Source organism: Schistocerca piceifrons, chromosome 1, assembly GCF_021461385.2.
Source record: "Schistocerca piceifrons isolate TAMUIC-IGC-003096 chromosome 1, iqSchPice1.1, whole genome shotgun sequence".
Taxonomy (NCBI): domain Eukaryota; kingdom Metazoa; phylum Arthropoda; class Insecta; order Orthoptera; family Acrididae; genus Schistocerca; species Schistocerca piceifrons.
In genome coordinates this window covers 7,061,514-7,069,254 of record NC_060138.1, presented here as the reverse complement: position 1 = coordinate 7,069,254, position 7,741 = coordinate 7,061,514, and positions in this window count along the sequence as shown.

Sequence of the window (7,741 nt, the reverse complement as noted above, 5' to 3'; positions counted from 1 at the left end):
AGTCAGTCTTCATGTACTGAAGTCGGCATTGTGCCTTTTCTATTTAACTCCGACGCAATTTCTGTGTTTCATCGTCAATAAGAAGGTCAGCGGGATACAGAAAACCTGAAGTTACGCATCGGAATCTATAAGTGGTGTCACAGGAATGGTTCAAACATAGTCATTAAGAAGAGTCAGTCTTCTTGTACTTAAGTCGGCATTGTGCCTTTCGTATCTAATTCCGATGCATTTTCGGTGTTTCGACGTCAATAAGAAGGTCAGAGGGATACAGTAAACATGAAGTGAAGCATCGGAATGTATAACTAGTGTCACAGGAGTGATTCAAACATAGACAGTAGGAAGAATCAGTCTTCATGTACTTAAGACGGCATTGTGCCTTTTCTATTTAATTCCGATGAAATTTCTGTGTTTCATCGTCAATAAGAAGGTCAGATGGATACAGTAAACCTGAAGCGAAGCATCGGAATCTATAACTAGTGTCACAGGAATGGTTCAAAACATAGACAGTAGGAAGAGTCAGTCTTCTTGTACTTAAGTCGGCATTGTGCCTTTTGTATTAAATTCCGATGCAATTTCTGTGTTTCATCGTCAATAAGAAGGTCAGAGGGATACAGTAATCCTGAAGTGAAACATCGGAATGTATAACTAGTGTCACAGGAATGGTTCAAAACATAGACAGTTGGAAGAGTCAGTATTCTTGTACTTAAGTCGGCATAGTTCCTTTTCTATTTAATTACGATGCAATTTCCATGTTTCGTCGTCAATATGAAGGTCAGAGGGATACAGTTAACCTGAAGTGTAGCATCGGAATCTATAACTAGTATCACAGGAATGGTTCAAAACATAGAGAGTAGGAAAAGTCAGTCTTCTTGTACTTAAGTCGGCATTGTGCCTTTTCTAATTAATTCCGATGCAATTTCTGTGTTTCATCGTCCATAAGAAGGTCAGAGGGATACCGTAAACCTGAAGTGAACCATCGGAATCTATAACTAGTGTCACAGGAATGGTTCAAAACATAGACAGTAGGAAGAGTGTCTACATATACTTAAGTCGGCATTGTGCCTTTTGTATTTAATTCCGATGCAATTTATGTGTTTCATCGTCGATAAGAAGGTCCAAGGGATACAGTAAACCTGAAGTGAAAAATCGGAATCTATAACTAGTGTCACAGGAATGGTTCAAAACATAGACAGTAAGAAGAGTCAGTCTTCACGTACTTAAGTCGGCATTGTGCCTTTTCTATTTAACTCTGACGCAATTTCTGTGTTTCATCGACAATAAGAAGGTCAGCGGGATACAGTAAACCTGAAGTGAAGCATCGGAATCTATAAGTGGTGTCACAGGAATGGTTCAAACATAGTCATTAAGAAGAGTCAGTCTTCTTGTACTTAAGTCGGCATTGTGCCTTTCGTATCTAATTCCGATGCAATTTCGGTGTTTCATCGTCAATAAGAAGGTCCAAGGAATACAGTAAACCTCAAGCGACGCATCGGAATCAATAACTAGTGTCACAGGAATGGTTCAAAACATACACAGTAAGAAGAGTTAGTCTTCTTGTACCTAAGGCGGCATTGTGCCTTTTGTATTTAATTCCGATGCAATTTCTGTGTTTCATCGTCAATAAGAAGTTCCAAGGGATACAGTACACCTGATGTGAAGCATCAGAATCCATAACTAGTGTCACAGGAATGCTTCAAATATAGACAGTAAGAAGAGTCAGTCTTCTTGTACTTAAGTCGGAATTGTGCCTTTTGTATGTAATTCCGATGCAATTTATGTGTTTCATCGTCAATAAGAAGGTCCAAGGGATACAGTAAACCTGAAGTGAGGCATCGGAATCTATAACTAGTGTCACAGGATTGGTTCAAAACAGAGACAGTAAGAAGAGTCAGCCTTCTTGTACTTAAGTCGGCATTGTGCCATTTGTATTTAATTCCGATGCAATTTCTGTGTTTCATCGTCAATATGAAGGTCAGAGGGATACAGTAAACCTGAAGTGAAGCATCGGAATCTGTAACTAGGGTCACAGGAATGGTTCAAAACATAGACAGTAGGAAGAGTCAGTCTACATGTACTTAAGTCGGCATTGTGCCTTTTGTATTTAATTCCCTTGCAATTTTTGTGTTTCATCGTCACTAAGAAGGTACAAGGGATACAGTAAACCTAAAGTGAAGAATCGGAATCTATAACTAGTGTCACAGGAATGGTTCAAAACATAGTCAGTAAGAAGAGTCAGTCTTCTTGTACTTAAGTCGGCATTGTGCCTTTTCTATTTAATTCCGAAGCAATTTATGTGATTTATCGTCAATAAGAAGGTCAGAGGGATTCAGTAAACCTGAAGTGAAGCATCGGAATCTATAACTAGTGTCACAGGAGTGGTTCCATTCATAGACAGTTGGAAGAGTCAGTCTTCTTGTACTTAAGTCGGCATTGTGCCTTTTGTATTTAATTCCGATGCAATATCTGTGTTTCATCGTCAATAAGAAGGTCAGAGGGATACAGTAAACCTGAAGTGAAGCATCAGAATCTATAACTAGTGTCACAGTAATGGTTCAAATCATAGACAGTAAGAAGAGTCAGGCTACTTGTACTTAAGTCGGCATTATGCCTTTTGTATTCAATTCCGTTGCAATTTCTGTGTTTCATCGTCAGTAAGAAGGTCTTAGTGATATAGTACACCTGAAGTGAAGCATCGGAATCTATAACTAGTGTCACAGGAATGGTTCAATTCACAGACAGTAAGAAGAGTCAGTCTTCTTGTACTTAAGTCAGCATTGTGCCTTTGGTATTTAATTCCGATGCAATTTCTGTGTTTCATCGTCAATATGAAGGTCAGAGGGATACATTAAACCTGAAGTGAAGCATCGGAATCTATATCTAGTGTCACAGGATCGGTTCATAACAAAGACAGTAGGAAGATTCAGTCTTCTTATACTTAAGTCGGCATTGTGCCTTTTCTATTTAATTCCGATATAATTTCTGTGTTTCATCATCAACAATAAGGTGAGAGGGATACAGTAAACCTGAAGTGAAGCATTGGAATCTATAACTAGTGTCACAGGAATGGTAGGACGAGTCAGTCTTCTTGTACTTAAGTCGTCATTGTGCCTTTTGTATTTAATTCCGATGCCATTTCTGTGTTTCATCATCAATAAGAAGGTCCGAGGGATACAGTAAACCTGAAGTGAGAATTCGGAATCGATAACTAGTGTCACAGGAATGGTTCAAAACATAATCAGTAAGAAGAGTCAGACTTCTTGTACTTAAGTCGGCATTGTGCCTTTTCAATTTAATTCCGATGCAATTTCTGTGTTTCATCATTAATAAGAAGGTCCGAGGGATACAGTAAACCTGAAGTGAGAATTTGGAATCGATAACTAGTGTCACAGGAATGGTTCAAAACATAGTCAGTAAGAAGAGTCAGTCTTCTTGTACTTAAGTCGTTATTTTGCCTTTTGTATTTAATTCCGATGCAATTTCTGTGTTTTATCGTCAATAAGAAGGTCAGAGGGATACACTAAACCTGAAGTGAAGCATCGGAATTTATAACTAGTGTCGCAGGGATGGTTCAAAGCATAGACAGTAGGAAGAGTCAGTCTTCTTGTACTTAAGTCGGCATTTTGCCTTTTGTATTTAATTCCGATGTAATTTCTGTGTTACATCGTCAATAAGAAGGTCAGAGAGATACAGTAAGCCTGAAGTGTAGCATCGGAGGCTATAACTAGTGTCACAGGAATTGTTCAAAGCATAGTCAGTAAGAAGAGTCAGTCTCCTTGTACTTAAGTCGGCATTGTGTTATTTCTATTTAATTCCGATGCAATATCTGTGTTTCATCGTCAATACGAAAGTCCAAGGGATACAGTAAACCTGAAGTGAGAATTTGGAATCGATAACTAGTGTCACAGGAATGGTTCAAAACAGAGACAGTAAGAAGAGTCAGTCATCTAGTACTTAAGTCGGAATTGTGCCCTTTCTATTAAATTCCGATGCAATTTCTTTGTTTCATCGTCAATAAGAAGGTCAGAGGGATACTGTGAACCTGAAGTGAAGCATCGGAATCTATAAGTGGTGTCACAGGAATGGTTCAAGACTTTGTCAGTAAGAAGAGTCAGTCTTCTTGTACTTACGTCGCCATTGTGATTTTCGTATTCAACTCCGATGAAATTTCGGTGTTTCATCGTCAATAAGCAGGTTCAAGGGATACAGTAAACCTGAAGTGAAGCATCGGAACCTATAACTAGTGTCACAGAAATGGTTCAAAACATAGACAGTAAGAACAGTCAGTCTTCTTGTACTTAAGTCGGCATTGTGCTTTTCTATTTAATTCCGATGCAATTTCTGTGTTTCATCATCAATAAGAAGGTCAGAGAGATACAGTAAGCCTGAAGTGTCGCATCGGAGGCTATAACTAGTGTCACAGGAATGGTTCAAAGCATAGTCAGTAAGAAGAGTCAGTCTTCTTGTACTTAAGTCGGCATTGTGCCTTTTGTATTTAATTCCGATGCAATTTCTGTGTTACATCGTCAATACGAAAGTCCAAGGGATACAGTAAACCTGAAGTGAGGCTTCGGAATCTATAACTAGTGTCACAGGAATGGTTCAAAACAGAGACAGTAAGAAGAGTCAGTCTTCTTGTACTTAAGTCAGCATTGTGACTTTTCTATTTAATTCCGATGCAATTTTTTTGTTTCATCGTCAATAAGAAGGTCAGAGGGATTCTGTAAACCTGAAGTGAAGCATCGGAATCAATAAGTGGTATCACAGGAATGGTTCAAGGCTTTGTCAATAAGAAGAGTCAGTCTTCTTGTACTTAAGTCGCCATTCTGAATTTCGTATTCAACTCCGATGCAATTTCGGTGTTTCATCGTCAATAAGCAGGTCCAAGGGATGCAGTAAACCTGAAGTGAAGCATAGGAATCTATAACTAGTGTCACAGAAATGGTTCAAAACATAGACAGTAAGAACCGTCAGTCTTCTTGTACATAAGTCGGCATTGTGCCTTTTCTATTTAATTCCGATGCAATTTCTGTGTTTCATCATCAATAAGAAGGTCAGAGAGATATAGTAAACCTGAAGTGTAGCATTGGAGGCTATAACTAGTGTCACAGGAATGGTTCAAAGCATAGTCAGTAAGAAGAGTCAGTCTCCTTGTACTTAAGTCGGCATTGTGCTATTTCTATTTAATTCCGATACAATATCTGTGTTTCATCGTCAATAAGAAGGTCAGAGGGATACAGTAAACCTGAAGTGAAGCGTCGGAATCTATAACTAGTGTCACAGGAATGCTTCAGAACATAGATAGTAGGAAGGGTCTGTCTTCGTTTACCTAAGTCGGCATTGTGCCTTTTATATGTAATTCCGATGCAATATCTGTGTTTCATCGTCAATAAGAAGGTCCAGGGGATACAGTAAACCTGAAGTGAAGCATCGGAATCTATAACTAGAGTCACAGGAATGCTTCAAAACATAGTCGGTAAGAAGAGTCAGTCTTCTTGTACTTAAGTCGGCATTGTGCCTTTTTTATTTAATTCCGAAGCAATTTATGTGTTTCATCGTCAATAAGAAGGTCCAACGGATGCAGTACACCTGAAGTGAATCATCGGAATCTATAACTAGTGTCACAGGAAAGGTTCAAAACCTAGACAGTTAGAAGAGTCAATCTTCTTGTACTTAAGTTCGGCATTGTGCCTTTTCTATTTAATTCCGAAGCAATTTCTGTGTTTCATCGCCAATAAGAAGGTCAGAGGGATACAGTAAACCTGAAGTAAAGCATCGGAATCTATAAGTGGTGTCACAGGAATGGTTCAAAACATAGTCAGTAAGAAGAATCAGTGTTCTTGTAGTTAAGTCGTTATAGTGCCTTTCGTATTTCAATCCGATGCAATTTCGGTTATTCATAGTCAATAAGAAGGTCCAAGGGATACAGTAAATCTGAAGTGAAGGATCAGAATGTATAACTAGTTTCACAGGATCGGTTCAAAACATAGACAGTAGGAAGAGTCAGTCTTTTTGTACTTAAGTCGGCATTGTGCCTTTTGCATTTAATTCCGATGCAATTTCTGTGTTTCATCGTCAATAAGAAAGTCCAAGGGATACAGAAAACCTGAAGTGAGGCATCGGAATCTATAACTAGTGTCACAGGATTGGTTCAAAACAGAGACAGTAAGAAGAGTCAGTCTTCTTGTACTTAAGTCGGCATTGTGCCTTTTCTTTTTAATTCCGATGCAATTTCTGTGTTTCATCGTCAATAAGAAGGTCAGAGGGCTAGAGTAAACCTGAAGTGAAGCATCGGAACCAATAAGTGGTGTCACAGGAATGGGTCAAGTTTTTGTCAGTGAGAAGAGTCAGTCTTCTTGTACTTAAGTCGCCATTGTGAATTTCGTATTCAACTCCGATGCAATTTCGGTGTTTCATCGTCAATAGGCAGGTCCAAGGGATACAGTAAGCCTGAAGTGAAGCATCGGAATCTATAACTAGTGTCACAGAAATGGTTCAAAACATAGTCAGTAACAAGAGTCAGCCTTCTTGTACTTAAGTCGGCATTGTGCCTTTTCTACTTACTTCCGATGCAATTTCTGTGTTTCATCGTCAATAAGAAGGTCAGAGGAATACAGAAAACCTGAAGTGAAGCATCGGAATCTATAACTAGTGTCACAGGAATGCTTCAGAACATAGATAGTAGGAAGAGTCAGTCTTCTTATACTTAAGTCGGCATTGTGCCTTTTGTATGTAATTCCGATGCAATTTCTGTGTTTCATCGTCAATAAGAAGGTCCAAGGGATACAGTAAACCTGAAGTGAGGCATCGGAATCTATAACTAGTGTCACAGGATTGGTTCAAAATAGAGACAGTAAGAAGAGTCAGTCTTCTTGTACTTAAGTCGGCATTGTGCCTTTTCTTTTTAATTCCGATGCAATTTCTGTGTTTCATCGTCAATAAGAAGGTCAGAGGGCTAGAGTAAACCTGAAGTGAAGCATCGGAATCAATAAGTGGTGTCACAGGAATGGATCAAGACTTTGTCAGTAAGAAGAGTCAGTCTTCTTGTACTTAAGTCGCCATTGTGAATTTCGTATTCAACTCCGATGCAATTTCGGTGTTTCATCGCCAATAGGCAGGTCCAAGGGATACAGTAAGCCTGAAGTGAAGCATCGGAATCTATAACTAGTGTCACAGAAATGGTTCAAAACATAGTCAGTAAGAAGAGTCAGCCTTCTTGTACTTAAGTCGGCATTGTGCCTTTTCTACTTACTTCCGATGCAATTTCTGTGTTTCATCATCAATAAGAAGGTCAGAGAGATATAGTAAACCTGAAGTGTAGCATTGGAGGCTATAACTAGTGTCACAGGAATGGTTCAAAACATAGTCAGTAAGAAGAGTCAGTCTCCTTGTACTTAAGTCGGCATTGTGCTATTTCTATTTAATTCCGATACAATATCTGTGTTTCATCGTCAATAAGAAGGTCAGAGGGATACAGAAAACCTGCAGTGAAGCGTCGGAATCTATAACTAGTGTCACAGGAATGGTTCAATTCACAGACAGTAAGAAGAGTCAGTCTTCTTGTACTTAAGTCAGCATTGTGCCTTTGGTATTTAATTCCGATGCAATTTCTGTGTTTCATCGTCAATAAGAAGGTCAGAGGGATACATTAAACCTGAAGTGAAGCATCGGAATCTATATCTAGTGTCACAGGATCGGTTCATAACAAAGACAGTAGGAAGAGTCAGTCTTCTTATACTTAAGT